We start from the raw sequence: 26,094 nt of genomic DNA, 5'->3' as shown, positions 1-26,094 counted from the left end.
CTGCTAATGTCCAAGACCCCACGTCATTAAATATATATCTTTCCAAATATTGTAACAAATGCTAATCAAATGATACCTTAAACCTGTACTGTATTTAAATTAAGAAATTAAATAGACACAGAAGCGATGCAGCCTTTTGGAATTATCCTTTAGAAAGGGGTCAAACAGATAACCTCATTAGAAAGGATTAATGACATGGTCACTGAGAAAGCAAGCTGGCCTGTTATCCGCAAGTGCAGTGCAGTTCATTAACAAAACACCAAAAGAAAATCTTGATCGTGGCGTTCAACCCTACAATTCAGATTTTACAAGGGAAGGAGAGTTACGGAAAGAACTCACTCGAAATTTACTATTACAAGTAACTTCTTGTTCACTATTGAGGAATCATCACTGATTCAAAATCAGAACAGGACACTGTTAGGAGCGGACTAAACAGAATAGCAAATCCAATAAGAGAAAAACAAAGATCACAAACATATAGGAAGCCTGGCCCACGCCAGACTATAGAATGTCTATTCTATAGTCAGTATCCAGACAACAGTGTGATATTTAGATGTCTATTGCATTTCTAGTGGCATTTCTCATGAGCAAACAAGTCACTCCATTAATTCGTAAGGCTATCAGCCTTTTTCGAAGGGTGAACTAGGCTGGATCGACATTTTTCATCTTGTCAAGACTTGCTTCAAATCTAAGCCAAATTGATAGTCACCGTTTAAAACAAGCACTGGAGAAGCCAATAGGTTTTGCCTATGCAAATTTTTTTTTTACATGTTGCAAAGCAGTTGTGCTTTTGTGCAATATGGCTTGAACTAAATGAAAAAAATGATATGAAGTGGATAGTGCTGGCCATGTCATAGCACTTTTTCTTTTAAGCTTTGTTGCACAGCGACATTCTTTTTCAAAGACCGGGACCAATAAACTGTGAGATGTGTAACATAACCCATCACAGACTCATCAGATACTAAGGTATGAACTGGCATTTGCTTCTGCGTTATCTTCTCTTGGAGCCTTCACAGAAGAGAACGAGGGTCATGGCAATTAGTAAGCTCATACTCCCAATTTCATGAAATCACTGGTTTGTCAAGGACTTGTAGAGAGATCTCATGTACTGATACATGCAAGGGATAAAGAATGCACATGGAGTATTTGTCTGCAGTAGGAGTCATTTATGGAATTATGATGGTAGGTAGTTTTGTCACTTCCCATCAGTGTCCTGTTCTGCCAATGATTCTCTTTTGCAGGACCCTTACTGTATTAAAGCCTCTGTTCTTTGGAGGAGTTGACTTGCAATTTATCAATCAGTTGATTTCACCCCTCCCATTTCTCAGGGATTCTAATGTGAACTCAAAACTGTTTGCTTCTGAGGCAAGTTGGTTATCAGAAGTCAGTGATTAAATTGAGGTACTGGTGGACAAAATGTTAGGAGGCACAACTACTGCTACACATTTGGAAAAGAGCGAGCTGCCACCATGACACCAAGTAAATGATCAAAATAATTTTTAAGAGTACACATTTACAAACCTACTGCTTCAGAGCCCATACTTATATCACAAAATAGATGCCGTCTGGGCTACCTGGTCACCCCCTCTAGTCTGGACTAACCACCTCCACATTACATCGGACTCAATGGCTTGTCATCATTCTAAACCTCACCACAAACAAGAACTCGCACGTGCACCTCCTTATATACTTAACCTTTAATCTCAAGAAACACCTTTGCTAATCCCTTTCTCGGTTTTGCACAAAGTCGTGTTACTTAGATTACAGCTGGTGGAAAATTTCAGTAGCAGACTATTGGCCTGAAGACTATTCTAGTCATTAAACACAAATACAATGCTTTCCCTCACTCAGACAGGATACAAATATTGCTTTCAACAGTCCACAGACCCATAAACTATTCTACAGTACCAAGACGCACATTTATAAATAGGCCATCTTCACTTCCAGCAAGGACCACTAGTCTAATCATATGCTATTTGCTGACAACAAAGACATTTTCATAATGATTAATACGTTTTCAGAAACTACTACTTTTCCCCTCAGAACCCCGTCCCAAAAACTTTGCAAAAGCCTGGCTGATAGTTTTGCTTATAACAGTACTTAAGGCCACTATAGCAATGCATTCTGTGGATACTAACACAGGTGAATAGATTCCTTGTTCCGCTCAAAATTGGATATTTTTCAAAACTTTCCTTAGAAACCTTACAACAAATATTTAAGAAATTAAAGTCCAGCTTGCCTCTAAACTAGATTCCTACGGAGGTGTTTACATATCGCACTCCCCAGCATAATTCAAATCATCTGTCAGATTATTAACCTTTATCTTACATCAGGTATAGACCCAGTAGAACTTAAACAAGGCAAAGATACTTCACTACTTAAGAAGTCTAACTTGGACCTCAATAAACTGCCTACTGTAGACTTCTTGCACTCCTGCCCTTTGTCACCAAAGTCTTATAAAGCTTTGTGACTACACAACTGTCCATTTTTTTTAAAAAAAAATTTAAAGGGTACGAAATCTGCTATGATGCTCAAGAAAGCTTCCACCCAAAATAAAGCATAAAAACAGCCATGACTGAATGATCTCTGTCTTTTGAAGCGCAGATCCCAGTGAACTGCCTTAGGCTAATGTAAGTCTTCCTCAATCGAGGAACACAAGTACTCCCCCCTCCCTCCCCAGTTATTTAACATATATACAAAAAACCTCCCTCTTGGTCAATCAGGAGTTTCGGGCACATATAGCACTTTTTTTTTTTACATAGCTTTTTAAAGCACAAAAACATAACACATTGCATAAATGTAACTAGGTAGCCCTCATCGGATCCATATCATACTACATAGATAACTGTGAGGCGGCCACTGTCCATTAGTCAAGTCCCTATTTTATCTAGGATCTCTCATACAAACCCCAAGGTGGAGTCCCTGCCCGCCACAAAAAAACAAAACAAAACAAAAGCACAATCTCCTATCAGGACCACTTGGGCCACCCAATAAAAGAGTCCAGTCTAAAGTTAGGCACTTACACAACGCCCTTATACACTGATGGAAGACATTTCTAAAGGAATTTAATAACTAAAGACTGAACTCCCACAAAAAGAAAATTGGCAGGTGGCTGAAAGGACAATTCTGCAACACATTCAAGCATTGAAACAAGACCATTTTATACATCTTCACCTCTCCCATCATGAAGAAGGCCATGAAGACCAAGCCTCCAGCTCCCAATGGGTACGTTGCAACAGAGGAGCAATGTTCAGGTCCCAGGCCAACTGTCTATTTTGGGTATTTGATCCCCAGGAATTGAAACTGATCTACTGATATCTGGAGGTGAGCATGCAGGGGGTTGTTGCGGTGATGGGCCGAAAATGTGACTGTTAGTTGAATTAATGGACACGCCCAAAGCTTCTCGCTAACTCTCAAAGGTCTGCGTCAATCGCTGGGAGGTTGGTCTGTGGGCTCTGCAGTAACAACAGAAGGATATTATCTGCGTAGAAAGACGTTGTCCTCCATTCTGCTCAACCAGTGGAAATAGTCAATCTGAGAATCCCTCCAGATCAACTCTGCCAAGATTTGAATGGCCTGGGTGAAGAGGAGTGGAGAAAGGGGACATCCCTGCCTGGTGCCTCTCTAGGGGGACCTGAGGTGACAGCACCCAGTTTACGTTCACCTGTGTGGGGCATCATAAAGGGCCTTAACATAGTTCAGAAACTGACGGCCAATGTTAATTTTTTTAGAGCACTTGAAATAAAAGGGGTCAGAGGCCCATATTTTCTTTTAAACTGTTTTTATTAGAGTTTTTATATGCGAACAAAGACAATATCACATGTCGCTTTCATTATTGTGAAACATTATAGAACTACAGTTCCAGTGATTGCTAAGCAGTAGCATACATGCAGGCCAATTAATTAGGTGATATAGCCACCAGAACATCACTGTAGTAGCCAATAAAGGTAGGTGTGCTAAGCAGTTGTATGTCGATATGTTCACCCAGATAACTGGGTTGATACCCAGGTAACTGGGCCGATACCCCTGAACTGGGGGAAGGGAAGTGGCGATTCAAACTCCGTTACAGGCAAAGCCTTGGTTGTAGAGGACATAGTAGTATGACCAGAGTGAAGCTCCAGATGGACTATGGAGTTGCAAGTAGGGCTGGGGGCTGGACTGCCACCTAGTAACTCTGGCCTGCAATGGTGAGGAGTGGCAATATATGCGGGTGTACCCTGAGGGTGCAGACACACGCATGCAGAAGCACATGCTGTCCCCTATGTCAGGTTCATGGGGACAAATAATAGTTTTGGTTGAGTTGCTGGAAATGGTCAAGGAGGGTATCCCTTGCTACAGAAATCGGTTGCCTATGAAGGTGGTGAGCTTCTTCGTATTGCATGGCCTCTCCCTCAGCCTTACCCCATTTCCGCACTGCTCCATGCTATGCAGCCACCAATGGTGCCCGTTCTGCGCTCTCCTGCAAGGTGAAGACTTTTCATACCGGTGAAACGTGTTCTCACCTGTGTCGATTCCTACGCTTGAAGATACCAAGGGTGCAGGCCTCCCACTTGTTAATCTCAGTAAGGTTGGCGACCTCTTGTAGTACGGTGTCAACAGAATGCCAAAAAGAGGCTAGGGCTAGACAGGTCCACAACGTATGCTGCAAATCAGCAGAAGCCGAATGGCAATAGAGGCAGCGAAGCTGTACATTAGGGAAGTAGCAGTGGAGCTGCTCTGGCGTCGGGTAAGCCCGGAGTAAAATAGACAACTGTATACTTTTAAACTGGATACCTGGGGAAATTCCATAGCCTGATTCGACTGGGTGTCATGAAGCGCCCTGTCCTATATCGTCTTCCTATTTGCCCTGCAGAGCAGTCAATGGGAAACCAGTGTTTTCCCGTATGGCGCTATATATATTCATGTTATCAGGTGACACCCTGTCCACATGTCTAGCAGGATCTGTATAACTGAGTGTTTGGCATTCTTTGCCCTGTGTGGACCAGAGGACATGGCATGTGTTTTGCAGCTTTCCATAATTGAGAAACTGCCTTCGTGGAATAGCATGGTCAACAAGACAAGTTTGCCAAAAGGTGAGGAGATGGCCATCCGTAAAGAGGTCCCCCTACTGTGGTTAAGAATTGCTCATACCAGCTCCTCAAATCTGTGGCTGAAAAGGATCCTGGAAATCATGGCTGGCCTGCGGAGGGAAGTGCAGGGGTGAGGCGAGAAACCTGAGCAGGACATTTACGGACAATCATGACTTGCAGTGACCATATGGTCTATGTGTGTGTGTGTGTGTGTGTGTTTGGGGGGGGGGGGGGGTGGGGGGGGGGGACATGGGAGGGGCGACTTTGGGGAGCAGGAAGTCTCAAACCACAGATAGCGTAAGGGGCCAGATCCATTGCATGTCTTTACCATGAGCCGCCTGCTAGCCATTGTGAAACCCATTATAGTTGTGCCATTAATAACACCACCTTAAACAATGGGGTTCAGAGTCCACTTCTGCGATTTGAGGGCAGAAAGGGCTCTCAAGTCACCTTCATATAGATTGGGTGGGGAGTGTAGACACGAACTCCAAGGTAACTTACTGTGTCACCTTTTCAATTCAGCAGGATTCCTTAGAAGGTCAATGGACCATACTGAAAGCCTTCTCGTAGTCTACTAAGAGTACTGGGGCAGAACTGTTCAGGTGAGACACTCTAGCAAAGGTGACCTAGACAGTGTGTAAACAATGCCCTGTGCTTATTCCAGGCATGAAGCTGTTCTGGTATTCATTTACTAGTGTTCGTATTATCCTTACTAACCTGGAATATAATATCTTGGGAAGAAGTTTGATTTCCAAACTAAGAAAAGAGATGGGTGGATCGGGCTCACACTCTTCTGGTTGCTTGCAAGGTTCACATGGCTATTGTTGCCCTCTCTCCCCCCCCCGTTGTTTCTCGTGAGACACGCAGTTAGCTCTACCTCCTCAAGTAGCCGCAACAGATGTGGAGAGAGTAGGGAGTACCATTTTCTTTATTTTCTTTTTTTTTTTTTTAATACAGCTCAACTGGGAGTCTGTTAGGGCCAGGGTTTTTACTAGAGGCTGCCTTCATTATGCTCTTTTGAACTTCAAGGGAGAGCAGCAAATCTAACTCCTCACAATCTACCCTACAGGTGGAGTGTCCGAAGGGCCCGCTCTAACAAGAAGCAAGCTGAGAGATGGCCTGCTGGCAGGAAGGAACAAAGCCAAGTCTCCAACAACTGTTCTGGATGTGACCCCTAAGTACCCTCCAAGAGTCCCACAAAAGTAAGGCTCGAGCTACCCTCCGCTTCTTAAACCCAGCCCATAAGTTCCCCCACGGAGCAGAGCAATTTCTTGTCAGTCTGAGGACGCTCCTTGACTATTTTCTAGTGTCACAATTAGATTTTCAGCCTCAGTCACTTGGGCCAGTAGTCTTAAGCAGGTCCCGTCTGAGGATCACAATATACACCCCAATCTCACCCATATTAGCTTCAAGGGCTTGTAATGATGACTGGATAGCCTTCAAGATTACATTCATGCCTGGATTGACACCTTCACCAATGCCAACTTGCTGCTTTGCATTTGACTCCACTACAGAGAAAACCTTATCCAGCTGGCGAAGGGGCTTAGCAAATTTGCCTGTCATCTCCTGTTTGGAGGGAGCTTTGTCTTTAGAGAATCAGAAGGAGAGGAGAGCTCACCGGTCACCGCCACCACACCAGTCCTATCTCACCACGGCTACTGGCCTCTCTGGGCTGTATGCTCACAAATGGCTCCAGCCTGTTAGCTCCCAGTGGCAGCCACCTTGTGCCCCTCAGTCACATATAAATTCGCATTCTATGTGCACAAACTCAAACCAGTTCTTTTCCTCCTCTCTTGATGGCAGATGAGCAACTATTCTGTGTCCATTGGCTCATGGTTAGACAATTAGAATGCCTTGTATTTCAGCTCAAAGAAAACCAAAACGTGATCTGAAATCAAGCTTGCAGGTTCACTATGTCACCTCCACATTAAACCTATAGCTGCCCAGCTCCACTGGCTTAAGGAAAATTTGCTTACCTAGAATCCTAGTTCCCTTCCAGGAAAATTGCATTACAGGGAGTGCAGAATTATTAGGCAAGTTGTATTTTTGAGGATTAATTTTATTATTGAACAACAACCATGTTCTCAATGAACCCAAAAAACTCATTAATATCAAAGCTGAATATTTTTGGAAGTAGTTTTTAGTTTGTTTTTAGTTTTAGCTATGTTAGGGGGATATCTGTGTGTGCAGGTGACTATTACTGTGCATAATTATTAGGCAACTTAACAAAAAAAATATATACCCATTTCAATTATTTATTATTACCAGTGAAACCAATATAACATCTCAACATTCACAAATATACATTTCTGACATTCAAAAACAAAACAAAAACAAATCAGTGACCAATATAGCCACCTTTCTTTGCAAGGACACTCAAAAGCCTGCCATCCATGGATTCTGTCAGTGTTTTGATCTGTTCACCATCAACATTGCGTGCAGCAGCAACCACAGCCTCCCAGACACTGTTCAGAGAGGTGTACTGTTTTCCCTCCTTGTAAATCTCACATTTGATGATGGACCACAGGTTCTCAATGGGGTTCAGATCAGGTGAACAAGGAGGCCATGTCATTAGATTTCCTTCTTTTATACCCTTTCTTGCCAGCCACGCTGTGGAGTACTTGGACGCGTGTGATGGAGCATTGTCCTGCATGAAAATCATGTTTTTCTTGAAGGATGCAGACTTCTTCCTGTACCACTGCTTGAAGAAGGTGTCTTCCAGGAACTGGCAGTAGGACTGGGAGTTGAGCTTGACTCCATCCTCAACCCGAAAAGGCCCCACAAGCTCATCTTTGATGATACCAGCCCAAACCAGTACTCCACCTCCACCTTGCTGGCGTCTGAGTCGGACTGGAGCTCTCTGCCCTTTACCAATCCAGCCACGGGCCCATCCATCTGGCCCATCAAGACTCACTCTCATTTCATCAGTCCATAAAACCTTATAAAAATCAGTCTTGAGATATTTCTTGGCCCAGTCTTGACGTTTCAGCTTGTGTGTCTTGTTCAGTGGTGGTCGTCTTTCAGCCTTTCTTACCTTGGCCATGTCTCTGAGTATTGCACACCTTGTGCTTTTGGGCACTCCAGTGATGTTGCAGCTCTGAAATATGGCCAAACTGGTGGCAAGTGGCATCGTGGCAGCTGCACGCTTGACTTTTCTCAGTTCATGGGCAGTTATTTTGCGCCTTGGTTTTTCCACACGCTTCTTGCGACCCTGTTGACTATTTTGAATGAAACGCTTGATTGTTCGATGATCACGCTTCAGAAGCTTTGCAATTTTAAGAGTGCTGCATCCCTCTGCAAGATATCTCACTATTTTTGACTTTTCTGAGCCTGTCAAGTCCTTCTTTTGACCCATTTTGCCAAAGGAAAGGAAGTTGCCTAATAATTATGCACACCTGATATAGGGTGTTGATGTCATTAGACCACACCCCTTCTCATTACAGAGATGCACATCACCTAATATGCTTAATTGGTAGTAGGCTTTCGAGCCTATACAGCTTGGAGTAAGACAACATGCATAAAGAGGATGATGTGGTCAAAATACTCATTTGCCTAATAATTCTGCACTCCCTGTATAGTTATGAACACTAAACTGTCCCGGCCATGCACAGGCTCCCAGGCCACTCTTGCAACTACACACAAGCTTTCCCTTTTGGAATGACACTTTTTTCTTAAAAACAAATAAAAAGTATTTTTAATCACGCTATCCGGGCAAACGTTTACTTATTAACTTTAAAAAAAAAAAAAAAAAAAAAAAAAAGAACAATTTTATATACACACACAAATAGTCAGTAGAATTCACATACTACCAAGGAAACTCCTTCACAAACATGTTTTAAAGGCAGTGGGAAAGAAAACAGAGCCAATATAATCTAACAGACTGGATCCTGAAAGGCAGGAAACATCTCTGCTGGTCCTTTAAGGGCGTAGATAATGCCAATACCCGGTCATGGCCTACAAATGGCAGTTGAGCTATTTTTTATTTGTTTTATTTTTTTAACTGCCCCTGCTGAAAGGATCCTGGTGCACAGAGCATGTCCTTTTTAAGATTCTTTCTTTTAAGAAACATTTTAAAAAATAATTTTGCTTAGCTTCGTTTAGACAAATCAACAATAAATCTGTTTAGATTTTCGGGACAGATTTATTTATTTATTTATTTTTTGTTCACAAATGCTATCTTCCTTTGTGAAGGGCCTACTAGAGGGAGGAAGGAAGCCCAAACAGTCCCTCATGCCGTCTGCATGGTAAACTTAGCTGTCTCTCATCTCCCAGACATCTTTTGAATTCTACTTGAAGATGTTCAGGGGAAAGGCAATAAAATATCACACCAGGTAAGGGAGCACATATTTTACTCAATAACATAATGACAACAAGCACTTGCAATGCAATGGGTCTCGTATTTGCTCGAATCAGAGCTATCAGCGTTGTAAACTCCTAAGGCTCCTCTCCTTGCAGAACTTTAGTACCTTTAAAAAAAGGGAGGGGCAGGTGAGGATAGGGACGGGGGAAAATTTACAAATAAACAATAAAAAATAAATAAAAAAAAAGTAAAAGAGTGCGATCGGGCTGTGTAAAACCCTGAATTCTCCAAGGAGCGCTAGGATAAACAATAGAAGTAAACGGGTAATCATGCAACGCGCTCTATTACTGCCCAGCGAGATCGTGCTGCGTAGGAAATAAAAAGTAGTCCAGAAACCATGCGGAAAACAAGGAGCCTTGTATTTGATCATATTCATGGCTGGCGTAAGAAAGTCTGAAGAACGACGCAGGAACCACGAGGTCCGTTGTCCACGAAAGAGGAACAACGCTTTCCTGAACATCAACCTTGTTTTCCTCTGCCTAAACCACGCATGTATGAACAACGAACATGTGTAGTTAAGGCAGAGGAAAACAGATTCGGGATCGGAGAGGATGCGTTCAGTTAAGTGGGGTTGGGGTAGTTTAGGTTTTAGGGGCAGGGTTGGGGGGACGGGTCGGGTAGGTTTATGTTTTAGGATCGGGGACTTTAGGTTTTAGGGGCGGGGTGGGGGGCCCAGGGTAGTTTTAGGGGCGGGGTTGTTTAGGTCTTAGGGGTGGGGGGGTGTCAGGGTAGTTGTGGGGGCAGGGGGTCAGGGGTCGCATACTGGACCCATGCATGCCATTCCACGCATGCCTTTACCAGGAATGTCTTTACAACAAAAAACCGTTGTTAAGGCATTCATGGTAAAGTCGTTGTTCCGACAGCGTTGTTCAGGCATGCATGGTTCCATTATGTGTTGTTCAGATATGCAATCGGCCGGTGCGCTCGAGGAGGGCTGAACACCAGAAAAGCCTTGGCGTATGTATGGGTGGGACATGACGTGGTTAAAAGCCCACAGAAAGATTGCAACAGGCCAGAGCACTTGTGTGCTCGACCCTAAAAATAGCAATGTGTTACAATATAGTTTGCAAGTTGCAAATTTTTATTTAGAAGAGATTTTCAAAAGCTGAGATTCAAGTGGCCACACAGTTAGACCCTACAAAATCAAGATTAGAAATTAAGGGGAGACATGGAGGCTTTTTCATTTCCTCTCAGACAAGAGCTCTGATGGGTCAGGGCTAGTAGGGCTACCACACTTTTGCCAATGTTTGAGAAGCCATTCAGACTGGATAGGAAAAAGAAAAAAAAAAAAAAAGAAAAAAAAAGAAAAGAACTTCCAGGGTGATTCCTAGTGAACTCTTGTGGAATTAGATGGTAATCCAGATTTCGGCAACATACACTTTGTTACCTTCACCACTGAGTGCTCACTGGTGAGGTAACTATACATAATCTTTTCAACCTATCTGCATCTTGAATGCTGTAACTCACTAGAATAGTTATGGATATTGATATCTGCAAGATGGCAGGTAAACTGAGATCTAAAGTGGCTGCACTCCTCTTCCTAATCCACTTTAGGGACTCCTTTAAGAGTTCTACTGGTTATATATATATAGATATATAGATATATGGAAAATGTCACTTACCCAGTGTACATCTGTTCGTGGCATGAGACGCTGCAGATTCACATGCTGTGCACATCCCGCCATCTAGTGTTGGGCTTGGAGTGTTACAAGTTGTTTTTCTTCGAAGAAGTCTTTTCGAGTCACGAGATCGAGGGACTCCTCCCCTTTCGGCTCCATTGCGCATGGGCGTCGACTCCATCTTAGATTGTTTTCCCCGCAGAGGGTGAGGTAGGAGTTGTGTATTATAGTAATAGTGCCCATGCAATGGAGTAAATATGTATGTACATAATGTGGTTTAAAGCGATATATTTACAAATTTACAAATGTTCAAGATCAACTTTAAACGGCTACAGGCTCCCGGGGAGGCGGGTGGGCGCATGTGAATCTGCAGCGTCTCATGCCACGAACAGATGTACACTGGGTAAGTGACATTTTCCGTTCAATGGCATGTGTAGCTGCAGATACACATGCTGTGCATAGACTAGTAAGCAGTTATCTCCCCAAAAGCGGTGGTTCAGCCTGTAGGAGTTGAAGTTGTTTGAAACAAAGTTCGTAGTACTGCTTGTCCTACTGTGGCTTGTTGTGCTGTTAACACATCCACGCAGTAGTGTTTGGTAAACGTATGAGGCGTAGACCATGTGGCTGCCTTACATATTTCAGTCATTGGAATGTTTCTTAGAAAGGCCATGGTAGCACCTTTCTTTCTAGTGGAGTGTGCCTTTGGTGTTATAGGCAGTTCTCTTTTTGCTTTGAGATAACAGGTTTGAATGCATTTAACTATCCATCTGGCAATGCCTTGTTTGGATATTGGATTCCCTGTATGAGGTTTTTGGAAAGCAACAAACAATTGTTTTGTTTTTCAAATTTGTTTTGTTCTGTCAATGTAGTACATTAACGCTCTTTTGATGTCTAACGTATGTAGTGCTCTTTCAGCTACAGAATCTGGTTCTGGAAAGAACACTGGTAGTTCTACTGTTTGATTCAAGTGGAACGGTGATATGACTTTTGGTAAGAACTTAGGATTTGTTCGTAAAACTACTTTATGCTTGTGTATCTGAATAAAGGGTTCTTGTATGGTAAATGCTTGTATCTCCCTTACTCTTCTGAAAGATGTGATGGCAATTAGAAATGCTACTTTCCATGTTAAGTATTGTATCTCACATGAGTGCATGAGTTCAAACGGTGGACCCATGAGCCGTGTTAAGACAATGTTAAGGTTCCACGAAGGAACTGGTGGCGTCCTTGGTGGGATAATTCTTTTCAGGCCCTCCATAAAAGCCTTTATGACTGGGATCCTAAAAAGTGATGTTGAGTGCGTAATTTGCAGATAAGCTGAAATTGCGGTGAGATGTATTTTAATGGATGAAAAAGCTAGCTTTGACTTTTGTAAGTGCAGTAGGTAGCTGACGATGTCTTTAGCAGATACATGTAAGGGTTGTATTTGTTTATTATGGCAGTAATGAACAAATCTTTTCCACTTATTTGCATAGCAATGTCTTGTGGTTGGTTTCCTTGCTTGTTTTAGGACCTCCATACATTCCTGTGTGAGGTCTAAATGTCTGAATTCTAAGACTTCAGGAGCCAGATTGCTAGATTCAGCGATGCTGGATTTGGGTGTCTGATCTGTTGTTTGTGTTGAGTTAACAGATCTGGCCTGTTTGGTAGTTTGACATGAGGTACTACTGATAGGTCTAGTAGTGTTGTGTATCAAGGTTGCCTTGCCCAAGTTGGTGCTATTAGTAGGAGTTTGAGTTTGATTTGACTCAATTTGTTTACCAGATATGGAAGGAGAGGGGGAAAAGCGTATGCAAATATCCCTGACCAACTCATCCATAACGCATTGCCTTGAGACTGATCCTGTGGGTATCTGGATGCGAAGTTTTGGCATTTTGCGTTTTCTTCTGTTGCAAATAAGTCTATTTGTGGTGTTCCCAATTTTTGGAAGTAAGTGTTTATTATTTGGGGGTGAATCTCCCATTTGTGGATTTGTTGGTGATCCTGAGAGAGATTGTCAGCTAACGGATTCTGAATCCCTGGAATAAACTGCGCTATTAGGTGAATGTGGTTGTGAATCGCCCAATGCCATATTCTCTGTGCCAGGAGACACAACTGTGTCGAGTGTGTTCCTCCCGGTTTGTTCAGATAATACATCGTTGTCATGTTGTCTGTTTTGACAAGAATGTGTTTGTGGCTTATTATCGGTTGAAATGCTTTCAACGCTAGAAATACTGCTAGTAGTTCTAAGTGATTTATGTGAAACTGTCTCTGCTGAGTGTCCCATTGTCCTTGGATGCTGTGTTGGTTGAGGTGTGCTCCCCACCCTATCATGGAGGCATCTGTCGTTGTTACATATTGAGGCATTGGGTCTTGGAAAGGCCGCACTTGGTTTAAATTTATATTGTTCCACCATTGAAGCGAGGTGTATGTTTGGTGGTCTATCAACACTAGATCTTGAAGTTGACCCTGTGCCTGTGACCATTGTGATGCTAGGCACTGTTGTAAGGGCCGCATGTGCAATCTTGCGTTTGGGACAATGGCTATGCATGAGGACATCATGCCTAGTAGTTTCATCACCATCTTCACTTGTATCTTTTGTTTTGGGTACATGGCCTGTATTACATTGTGAAATGATTGTACCCTTTGTGGACTTGGAGTGGTAATCCCTTTTGTTGTGTTGATTGTCGCCCCTAAGTATTGCTGTGTTTGACTGGTAGTTGAGTGAGAAACCTAGTTTGTGGAGTGTTTCTATGACATACTTTGTGTGTTGTGAACACCGTTCTTGCGTGTTGGTTTTGATTAACCAATCGTCTAGGTACGGGAACACATGTATTTGCTGCCTTCTGATATGAGCAGCCACTACTGCCAGGCATTTTGTAAAAACTCTTGGCACAGTTGTTATCCAGAATGGCAACACTTTGAATTGGTAATGTACCCCTTGGAATACAAACCTTAAGTACTTTCTGTGTGAAGGATGTATCGGTATATGGAAGTATGCATCCTATAGGTCTAGTGTGGTCATGTAGTCTTGTCGTTTGAGCAATGGGATTACGTCCTGCAGTGTCACCATGTGAAAGTGATCTGACTTGATGTAGATATTTAATGTTCTGAGATCTAATATAGGTCTTAGAGTTTTGTCTTTTTTGGGTATGAGAAAGTACAGCGAGTAAACTCCTGTTCCTCTCTGATGAATAGGTACCAGTTCTATTGCATCTTTTTGTAACCACGCCTGGACCTCCAGTTGTAGAAGATCCATGTGTTGTTTTGACATAGTGTGTTTTCGGTGGGACATTTGGAGGGAATTTTAGAAATTCTATGCAATAACCATGCTGGATAATTGCTAGGACCCAAGTGTCTGTTGTTATTTCCTCCCATTGTTTGTAGAACTTGGTTAGTCTCCCCCCCACTGGTGTTGTGTTGGGGATTTGTGACGTCAAAGTCACTGCTTGTTCTGTGGAGTTTTGGGACTTTGGAACTTCCCTCTACTTTTTGGGAACTGTCCCCCTCTATAGTGTCCCCGAAAACTTCCCTGCTGATATTGGCTCTGAAAAGTGGGCCTTGTTTGTGAGGTTGTGGGTTCCGTGCTTTGTCCTCAAAACCCCCCTCGAAATTGTGATTTATGAAATGTGCCTCTGCTCTGTGGGGAGTAGAATGCGCCCATGGCTTTGGCCGTATCTGTGTCTTTTTTGAGTTTTTGGATAGCAGTGTCCACCTCCGGCCCAAACAACTGTTGTCCGTTAAATGGCATATTCAGCACAGCTTGTTGTATTTCCGGCTTGAATCCCGATGTACGCAGCCATGCGTGTCGCCTTATGGTCACTGCTGTATTTACTGTCCTAGCAGCTGTATCCGCTGCATCCATTGCAGAGCGTATCTGATTGTTCGAGATACTCTGTCCTTCTTCCACCACTTGTTGTGCCCTTTTTTGGAACTCTTTGGGCAAGTGTTCACTGAAATGTTGCATTTCGTCCCAATGAGCCCTATCATATCTCGCCAACAATGCCTGTGAGTTGGCAATGCGCCATCGGTTGGCCGCTTGTGCTGCCACCCTTTTCCCCGCAGCGTCGAACTTGCGACTCCTGAGGTGTGTGAGTTCACTCTCTTGCAAGCTGCCCCTACTACCACAGAGTCTGGTGTTAATTGCTGCGTGATGTATACAGGGTCTGTTGGTGGCGGCTTGTATGTCTTCTCCACCCTTGGAGTTATGGCCCTGCCCTTCACAGGCTCCTGAAACACTTGTTTGGAGTGTTTTAGCATTCCAGGTAGCATAGGGAGACTCTGGTACTGGCTATGTGTGGACAATAGTGTGTTAAATAAAAAGTCATCTTCGATAGCCTCTGCATGTAGGGTGACATTATGAAACGCCGCTGCTCTTGACACCACCTGTGTGTAGGCTGTACTGTCCTCAGGTGGTGACGGTCTCGCTGGATAACAGTCTGGGCTGTTATCTGATACTGGTGCATCATTAAGATCCCATGCGTCGGGATCATCCTGACTCATTCCAGTATGAGTTAGAGACTGCATCAGTGGTGGAGTGGCTACCGGTGATGGTTGTGTTGAGCGTGGTGGAGATGGTGGCGGGGTTACTCGTCTTGCCACCTTTGCCTGTGGCTGCTTGTCTTTCTCTTGGAAGGCAAGTCTTCTTTTCATCCGAATTGGGGGAAGAGTACTTATCTTCCCTGTGTCTTTTTGGATGTGGAGCCTTCTTTGAGTGTAATCTGGCTCCATGGACTCTAGTTCTTGTCCGAACCTATGTCTTTGCATTTGTGAGGACAGTCCCTGTTCCTCTGTGTAGGAACTTGATTTCGGTTCCGAGGCCGGATGTTTCGGTATGGAAACTTTTTCGGCAGTCTTTTTCGGCTCCGACTACACTTTTTTAATTTTCGGAGTTCCGGTCTCTCGATGCAGACTCGCTTCGGTGCCGCCCTCTTGGTGCCGAGATTGCTCTGACCCGCTATCTCGGGATCGAGCCTGCTCTGTGCCGGTATCTCGACCGGTGTCGGATGCCTTCGACACATGCGTGCTCTTTTTCGGTGCCGATGGTCGGTCACCTATTTTTCGGGTTAAGCCATGGCCTGCTGGCGGTGGCGTCCTCTGGGCTTTAGTGGTCTTTCCGTGAGTTTTATGTGTCGACGTCTTACTCACGGTTTTTGGCGTCTGTTCGGGATCGACCTCGTCCGAGTCCGAATCCTCGATGGAGAAGGTTTCTTCTTCCTCCTCCAAGTGTTTTTGTCCTGTCGGCGCCGACGCCATTTGTAGTCTTCTCGCTCTTCGGTCTCTTAATGTCTTCCTCGACCGAAACGCTTGACAGGCTTCACAAGTATCTTCTTTGTGTTCTGGAGACAAACACAAGTTACAGACCAGATGCTGATCTGTATAAGGATACTTGTTGTGACATTTGGGGCAGAAGCGGAATGGGGTCCGTTCCATTAGCCTTGAAGATGCACGTGGTCGGGCCGACCAGGCCCCGTCGGGGGATCGAAAACTCCAAAGGGTCACCGGAGCTCTTCAAAATTCGGTGTCGATCTGTTGTAACTAACCCGATACCGAACGCAAACAATACCGTCGAATTTTTCAAGATTCTAACTATCTTTCCGAACCGAAACGCGGAGCGAAAAGGAACACGTCCGAACCCGATGGCGGAAAGAAAACAATCTAAGATGGAGTCGACGCCCATGCGCAATGGAGCCGAAAGGGGAGGAGTCCCTCAATCTCGTGACTCGAAAAGACTTCTTCGAAGAAAAACAACTTGTAACACTCCGAGCCCAACACTAGATGGCGGGATGTGCACAGCATGTGTATCTGCAGCTACACATGCCATCGAACATACATATATATATATATATATATATATATATATATATACACATATATATATAATAATAATAATAACAGAAAAAAAACGTCCAAATGTGTGTCCTCCGATTCGCAACCCTATGTCATTACCGCCGGAGTCTCCACTAAAAAGATCCTGCAGTAGACGTCTCCCCCCCCCCCCCCCCTGTCCAAACAAGCAGATTTGATTACTTGCAACTCTAAAGCAAACAAAAAAGTGATGGGAAGGATACCTGAATTAGTTTCAGTCACTGGTAATTACTCAGGCCACTTCCCAGTCCATGGTGTTTTTGCCTAACATGCCACCTCAGATTAGACCCAGGTATATACAAATCATCCGAACTGCCAAAACAGATCCTCTCTGAACTGGAACACAAGCAACCCAGGACCGGTTTCACCCTAGTTGGGGGCTCGTCAGCTGGGTGCACCTTAGCTTCAGTGGCAAAGTGTAAACAGGATCCACAGCTGGGCATAACCGTCAAACTTAGAAAAGGACACTGACGCAAACAAAACTCCAGTAGTTCTAGATCTCCATTATGGATGTGCTACCTAAATTAATAAGCAGATCACTGCACATGTAGACAATGCAGAAACATTTAAGCATGTATACACAGCTAAATTGGGAAATTACTCTAGAATAGAAAGCCAAGCCTATCTGAGATAACTTCTCTTTTTATTTATTTTAACGAAAACAAACCTGTGCACATATTAAGATGCAATTGACTGAAATCACCCAAAAATGTGGCATTAGTACAGACACACAAATTATATAAATCAGGAGATGGTGTCCTTACATGTCTGTATTGAAAGTAAAAAGAAAGCCTCCTTCAAGATTTATACATGATGGACATGTGCAATCATGCAATACCGGTTCAGAGAGACAGTTAATTTTTGAAGATTTGATTGAAAAAGATCTGTACTGTCTGATCCTGGTTATCTAGCAAAGTGGAAAGGACGTTTCTCTACCCAGAGAAAATTCTCATTTAATTAAACTGAGATTATACACAAGTGCCTTTCTTTTCTATATCATAGGATTCCCTTCAATATTCACAAACAGTAGAACAGAATATCAAACTTAACTCCTCCCTAGGTGAAGAACTTGGAACAGATAGAGCGCCCCTAAGGATCAAGCTTCCCCTGGGAATCCTACCCAACCATAGCATCCACTATGGAGTCCAAATCAATGCAGCAGAGCTTAGCAAATGTGTGAAATGATCTCCAAATAGCACCCCTACAAAAAAAAAAAAAGTAATCCCCATTAGAGCGGCTGTTGATACCTTACTCCAGAATGGAATCTAAGAACAAGTTACTTAACTTTGTAGACGCTGATTCTGGTGCATACATTATCCATCCACAGATTCCCCTCCTTTAGCGAAATCTTCCAGGAATGCTTCTGAGAGCCAGCAGGTGGCGCTATATGGCCTGTACTGTCCCAGAAGTGAAAGATTAGAACCACATTTAAGCACCACCCTTGTATGCCGATGACAGTTTCTTGCATCTTGTCCGTGTGTGCAAAGTGCAGAACAAATTTTGTTAGAAATTATACTGAAATTCTAATTCAGGACATTTTTAGATGTAAAGAGGCCACAAAAGAAAGAGAAAGGATGTGGGAGGCCGGGAGGAATATGGCGCTAAATAGAGTATCTAGGGTTTGGTCTGGTGTAATCCTAGTAAAAGTGAGGTATTTATATCTAACATGTCTCGAGACCCAGAGTAGATTTGCCCACATGTTGCCATGCAAACTTGGACAAAAAAATGTGTATCCTGGAAACAGTCTTACTACACCATCCATAGGTCTGCAAATTTTATAGCCTCTGGACACATGACAAGGATAAAAGCACTCTGTATGCAGTTCATTCACAAATTTAAGCCACAAGATATAGAAAGTACCAAGCTCTATTTAGTAAAGGACCATAAGGCTAAAACAAAAAGTAAGATTTTAAGGTGTGTTTATGGCCTGGCATGAGCTCAGTTGCAAGCAAAAGGGAAAGCCGAGCTGTGGCTGAGCAAGAAGTGATAGAGCATATGCACATTTGTTTCTAGTAACGTGCAGTTAAAAATAAGTAGATAGCTGTTGACAACTGTACAGAGTAGAGCTCTAGACAGGGATGGTGTTGCATCACATTCATTAGAAATATGAGTTAACGGGGGGGGAGGGTCTCAAGAGTTAAGTTCAAACCAATCTCCCATCACTGGGCAGGCCTAAAACAATAAATCATAAAAATGCAGAGGTCGCGTAACCTGAATAATCTACTTGACCTAACTGTAGTGTACTTGACCCGTAAACGGGTCTCTAATTGTGTGGTCCTAGGCAAATATAATATTTTACAGTCACCTTTTTCTTCATTCTCACATGAGTGCACCTGCAAGTGTGCAAATTCAGCATTTCTGCTGTACAAAAGAACTCCAAGCATAATAAGAACTTAGCCCACATATAGGGTACACATAATCATTGACATTCCTCTTAGTATACCAATAGTATTCCCATAAGGGCAGTAGTGCTTTTCAGTTTATGGTTTATATGTTTAAACAATCAATATATTACTAAAGCAAGATGGGGTATCACATCATTTATAGTCTGTAAATTTCCAAGAAATGTCCAAAAGCCTTCCCACTAACTTGCAGCTTTACGTTTAAAACTATATAATGTATTAACAATAATCTGTGAAAACTGGGTTTCAGAAAACATATTTATCATTTGCACATCAAGTAAGGTGTTCTGCTTTGTTTTCATTCCATTAAAATATTTTATTCATTACACAGAAGTACAAAAATGGGCTTTCACAACTACTGAAATATATTATGATTTTTTTTTTTTTTTTTTTTTACAGTTGACTTAATTATTTAAATATCGTGTGTTAGGAAAAACTCGACACCCTACTACCTTTCAATTCACACACTTTGTATAGCAGGTCAGAAAATTAACCTTACAACACCCTGGAACTCTGCAATCAGAAGGAATGAAAATGTCACTTACCCAGTGTACATCTGTTCGTGGCATCAGTCGCTGTAGATTCGCATGTTTTGCATAGCTCGCCATCTGGTGTTGGGCCGGAGTGTTACAAGTTGTTTTTCTTCGAAGAAGTCTTTCGAGTCACAGGACCGAGTGACTCCTCCTTTTGTCTCCATTGCGCATGGGCGTCGACTCCATCTTCGATTGTTTTTCCCCCGCAGAGGGTGAGGTAGGAGTTGAATTGTAGTAATAGTGCCCATACAATGGAGTGACTAAGTATGTACCTATTTGAGGTTAAAATGATATATATACAAATAGTTGAAGGTAACTTCCGAACTGCTACAGGCTCCCGGGGAGGCGGGTGGGCACATGCGAATCTACAGCGACTGATGCCACGAACAGATGTACACTGGGTAAGTGACATTTTCAGTTCGATGGCATCTGTCGCTGTAGATACGCATGTTTTGCATAGACTAGTAAGCAGTTATCTCCCCAAAAGCGGTGGCTCAGCCTGTAGGAGTGGAAGTAGTCTGAAACAATGTTCTTAATACGGCTTGACCTACTGTGGCTTGTTGTGCGGATAACACGTCTACACAGTAGTGCTTGGTGAATGTGTGAGGCGTAGACCATGTGGCTGCCTTACATAATTCTTGCATTGGGATGTTTCCTAGAAAGGCCATGGTAGCACCTTTCTTTCTGGTTGAGTGTGCCCTTGGTGTAATGGGCAGCTGTCGTTTAGCTTTAAGGTAGCAGATTTGGATGCATTTAACTATCCATCTGGCTATACCTTGTTTTGATATTGGGTTTCCTGCATGAGGTTTTTGAAATGCAATAAATAGTTGTTTAGTCTTTCTGATGTTCTTTGTTCTGTCAATGTAATACATTAATGCTCTTTTGACATCTAATGTATGTAGTGCCCTCTCAGCTACGGTATCTGGCTGTGGAAAGAACACTGGAAGTTCCACTGTTTGATTTAGATGGAACGGTGAAATAACCTTTGGTAAAAATTTAGGATTAGTCCTTAGGACGACCTTATTCTTGTGTAGTTGTATAAAAGGTTCTTGTATTGTAAACGCCTGAATCTCGCTTACTCTTCTTAGGGAAGTAATGGCGATGAGAAATGCAACCTTCCAGGTTAGGAACTGTATTTCGCAGGAGTGCATGGGTTCAAAAGGTGGACCCATAAGTCTAGTTAGGACAACATTTAGGTTCCATGAAGGAACAGGTGGTGTTCTTGGTGGTATAATTCTCTTAAGGCCCTCCATGAATGCTTTAATGACTGGTATCCTATATAGGGAAGTTGAATAGGTAGTCTGCAGATATGCAGATATTGCTGCAAGGTGTATTTTAATGGAAGAGAAAGCCAGGTTAGATTTTTGTAAGTGAAGCAAGTAACCCACTACATGTTTTGGAGTTGTGTGTAATGGTTGGATTTGATTAATATGGCAGTAGCAAATAAACCTCTTCCATTTACTTGCATAGCAGTGCCTGGTGGATGGCCTTCTGGCTTGCTTTATGACTTCCATACATTCTTGGGTAAGTTGTAAGTGCCCGAATTCTAGGATTTCAGGAGCCAAATTGCTAGATTCAGCGATGCTGGATCTGGGTGTCTGATCTTTTGGTTGTGTTGTGTCAATAGATCTGGCCTGTTGGGCAATTTGATGTGGGGTACTACTGATAGGTCTAGCAGCGTTGTGTACCAGGGTTGCCTTGCCCAAGTTGGTTCTATTAATATGAGTTTGAGTTTGTTTTGACTGAGTTTGTTTACCAGATAAGGAAGGAGAGGGAGAGGAGGAAAAGCGTAAGCAAATATCCCTGACCAGTTCATCCATAGGGCATTGCCTTGGGACTGCTTGTGTGGGTATCTGGATGCGAAGTTTTGGCATTTTGCGTTCTCCTTCGTCGCAAACAAGTCTATTTGAGGTGTTCCCCAGAGTTTGAAATAGGTGTTCAGAATTTGGGGGTGAATTTCCCATTCGTGGACCTGTTGGTGATCTCGAGAGAGATGGTCTGCGAGTTGATTCTGAATCCCTGGTATAAATTGTGCTATTAGGCGAATTTGGTTGTGAATTGCCCAACGCCAAATTTTTTGTGCTAGCAGGCTTAACTGCGTGGAGTGTGTCCCCCCCCTTGTTTGTTTAGATAATACATTGTTGTCATGTTGTCTGTTTTGACGAGAATGTATTTGTGAACTATTATTGGTTGGAAAGCTTTTAGTGCTTGAAAAACTGCTAGCAGTTCTAGGTGATTTATATGCAGTTTTGTTTGATGTACGTTCCATTGTCCTTGTATGCTGTGTTGATCGAGGTGTGCTCCCCACCCTGTCATGGAAGCATCTGTTGTTATTACGTATTGTGGCACTGGGTCTTGGAAAGGCCGCCCTTTGTTTAAATTTATGTTGTTCCACCATAGAAGCGAGAGGTAAGTTTGGCGGTCTATTAACACCAGATCTAGAAGATGACCCTGTGCTTGTGACCACTGTGATGCTAGGCACTGTTGTAAGGGCCTCATGTGCAGTCTTGCGTTTGGGACAATGGCTATGCATGAAGACATCATGCCTAGGAGTTGTAATATCTTTGCTTGTATCTTTTGTGTTGGATACATGCGTTGTATGATGTTGTTGAAATTTTGAATTCTTTGGGGACTTGGAGTGGCTACTCCTTTTGTTGAGTCTATTATGGCTCCTAGGTATTGTTGTACCTTGCACGGCAGAATGTTGGATTTCGTGAAGTTGACGGTGAACTCTAGTTTGAAGAGGGTTTGTATGATCTGATTTGTGTGGTTTGAGCACTCTATTAACGAATGGGCCTTGATTAGCCAGTCGTCTAGATATGGGAACACATGTATTTGCTGCCTTCTGATGTGTGCAGCGACTACTGCTAGACATTTGGTAAAGACTCTTGGTGCGGTTGTTAATCCGAAAGGCAATACCTTGAATTGGTAATGTATTCCTTTGAATACAAACCTTAGGTATTTCCTGTGCGATGGGTGTATTGGTATATGGAAATACGCGTCTTTGAGGTCTAAAGTTGTCATGTAGTCGTGTAGTTTTAGCAATGGTAACACTTCTTGTAGTGTGACCATGTGAAAGTGGTCTGATTTGATGAATGTGTTTACTATTCTGAGGTCTAGGATTGGTCTCAGCGTTTTGTCCTTCTTTGGTATCAGAAAGTACAGTGAGTAAACTCCTGTGTTTATTTGTGTGTTTGGTACTAATTCGATTGCATTCTTCTGCAATAGTGCCTGCACTTCTATCTCCAGGAGATTGGAATGATGTTTTGTCAAATTTTGTGCTTTTGGTGGTATGTTTGGAGGGAATTGTAGAAATTCTATGCAATAACCATGTTGGATAATTGCTAGAACCCAAGTGTCTGTAGTGATTTCCTCCCATGCTTTGTAATAATGACCTATTCTTCCCCCCACTGGTGTTGTGTGGAGGGGGTGAGTGACATGTGAGTCACTGCTTAGTAGTAGGGGTTTTGGGGCTTTGAAATTTTCCCCTATTCCTAGGGAATTGCCCTCCTCTATATTGTCCCCGAAAACCTCCTCTGTACTGTCCCTGGTAACTGGACGGTGTTGCCTGTGAGGTGCTGGCTTGTGTGCCCTGACCCCGAAACCCCCCTCTAAAGGGTGTTTTACGGAATGTGCTGTAATTCCCTCTGCTCTGCGGGGAGTAGAGTGCGCCCATGGCTTTAGCAGTGTCCGTGTCCTTTTTGAGTTTCTCAATCGCTGTGTCCACTTCTGGACCGAACAGTTCTTTTTCGTTAAAAGGCATATTGAGAACTGCTTGCTGAATCTCTGGTTTAAATCCAGACGTTCGTAGCCATGCATGCCTTCTGATAGTTACAGATGTATTAATTGTCCGTGCAGCTGTATCTGCAGCGTCCATGGAGGAGCGTATTTGGTTGTTTGAAATGTTCTGTCCCTCCTCAACCACTTGTTTTGCCCTCTTTTGTAGGTCCTTGGGCAGATGTTCAATGAGATGTTGCATCTCATCCCAATGGGCTCTGTCATAGCGCGCACGTAGTGCCTGAGAGTTAGCGATGCGCCACTGGTTTGCAGCTTGTGCTGCGACTCTCTTACCAACTGCATCGAACTTGCGGCTTTCTTTATCTGGGGGTGGTGCATCTCCAGATGTGTGGGAGTTGGCCCTTTTCCTAGCTGCTCCTACAACGACAGAGTCTGGTGGCAGCTGTGTAGTGATGAAAACCGGGTCTGTAGGAGGCGCCTTATACTTTTTTTCCACTCTTGGTGTGATTGCCCTACTTTTGACCGGCTCCTTAAAGATTTCTTTTGCGTGCCGGAGCATACCAGGGAGCATAGGCAGGCTTTGGTAGGAGCTGTGGGTGGAGGAGAGGGTGTTGAATAAAAAGTCATCCTCGACCTGTTCTGAGTGGAGGCTTACATTGTGAAATTGTGCTGCTCTATCCACCACTTGAGAATACGCAGTGCTGTCCTCTGGTGGAGATGGCTTCGTAGGGTATGCCTCCGGGCTGTTATCTGACACTGGGGCGTCGTATAAGTCCCATGCGTCCTGATCTTGGTCACCCTGGCTCATGGTGGTGTGAGCTGGGGAATGTGATGGAGTTTGTGCTGGTGAGACGTTAATTACAGGTGGAGGAGAGGGTGGTGGAGTAACCTTTTTCGCCACCTTTGTTTGTGGTGTTTGTTCAGTTTGGAACTCCAATCTTCTCTTTCTTCTAATAGGGGGAAGGGTGCTTATTTTTCCTGTCCCCTCCTGTATGAAAATACGCTTTTGCGTATGGTCTACATCAGTTGATTGTAGCTCTTCCTCAAACCTATGCTTTCGCATTTGGGAGGTTAGCGATTGCTCTTCTGTATAAGAGCCTGAAACTGGGTCGGTTGCAGTTTGTTTTGGCACCGAAACCCTGTCTGCATCTTTTTTCGGCTCAGAGGTGACTTTTTTCTTTTTCGGTGCCGAAACCTCTCGGCGTTGATCTTCGTCAGTGCCGCTGTCTCGGCGTCGAGCCGTGTCTACACCGGTATCTCGGTGTCGATGCTTGTCTCCAGCACTTTCTCGATCCCGAGAAGGCTGCGTGCCGGTGTCTCGACCGGAGTCGGACGATCTCGGCACTGTTTGGGCCTTTTTCGGTGCCGACGGTCGGTCACCGAATTTATGGGTCGAGCCATGGCCTGGTGGCAGTGGCGTCCCCTGGGCCTTGTAAATCTTCTTCTGAGTGGTTTTCGACGTCTTACTCACGGTTTGTGTATCGTCGAATCCTTCGGAGTCCGATTCGTGGATCGAAAAGGTTCCTTCCTCTTCTTGTTCCTCGAACTCTCGGTGGGCTGTCGGCGCGGACGCCATCTGAAGTCTTCTGGCTCGACGGTCTCGGAGTGTTTTTCGGGACCGGAACGCACGACAGGCCTCGCAGGTGTCTTCACTGTGCTCAGGTGACAGGCACAGGTTACAGACCAAGTGTTGGTCTGTATAGGGGTATTTATTGTGGCATTTGGGACAGAAGCGGAACGGGGTCCGTTCCATCGGCGTTCTTCTGCACGCGGTCGGGCCGACCAGGCCCCGACGGGGGATCGAAAAACTACCCCGAAGGGCACCAGAGCTCTTCGATCTTTCGACGCGGTGTTGAATCTAACTACGCCGATCCCGAACGCAACAATACCGACGAAAATCTTCCGAAATTAGCTATCTTTCCGTTCCGAAACTCGGAGCGACAGGAACACGTCCGAACCCGATGGCGGAAAAAAAACAATCAAAGATGGAGTCGACGCCCATGCGCAATGGAGACAAAAGGAGGAGTCACTCGGTCCCGTGACTCGAAAGACTTCTTCGAAGAAAAACAACTTGCAACACTCCGGCCCAACACCAGATGGCGAGCTATGCAAAACATGCGTATCTACAGCGACAGATGCCATCGAACACTGACTTTTGACCTCGGTTTCTGAACACAGAGCAAATGTGACAAGAACAAGATTTGAAGGAGTCATTATTGCTCCTTCACTTTGACTGAACAGAACAACTGTTCTTTGTCAACTCGCCAGAAGATGCAAGTTGGTCCTAAAAATAGCCCGACCTAATAAAATATGACTCGTCATAGCGAGTGGGTGAGTAGATGTTGAGACCTGCTGGGTGAAGTGCATGTATTTACAATGAGGTAAAGTGACCAGGTTCTCTTAGCATAGTTGAGGGGATTTGATGAGGCAAGTTTCGAGGATTCAAGCATGTGAATCTATGAAAGATCCAATGCCAAAATTGGTTCACTTGAAAGGTGTACATCTATGTAGATTTCAGTATTAAAATAA

General features: G+C 43.8%; 1 protein-coding gene across 3 annotated transcripts in view; it reads right to left on the bottom strand.

Moving 5' to 3' along the window:
- Window positions 1-26,094, bottom strand: part of NUCB1 (nucleobindin 1) — a 107,979-nt gene that overhangs the window by 29,534 nt on the left and 52,351 nt on the right. The gene's annotated exons all lie outside the window — the stretch shown is intronic.

The sequence above is a fragment of the Pleurodeles waltl genome, chromosome 7 (genome assembly GCF_031143425.1).
Source record: "Pleurodeles waltl isolate 20211129_DDA chromosome 7, aPleWal1.hap1.20221129, whole genome shotgun sequence".
NCBI lineage: Eukaryota > Metazoa > Chordata > Amphibia > Caudata > Salamandridae > Pleurodeles > Pleurodeles waltl.
The sequence above is the reverse complement of the archived record's forward strand: the minus strand, read 5'-3'. Positions and strand labels throughout refer to the sequence as shown.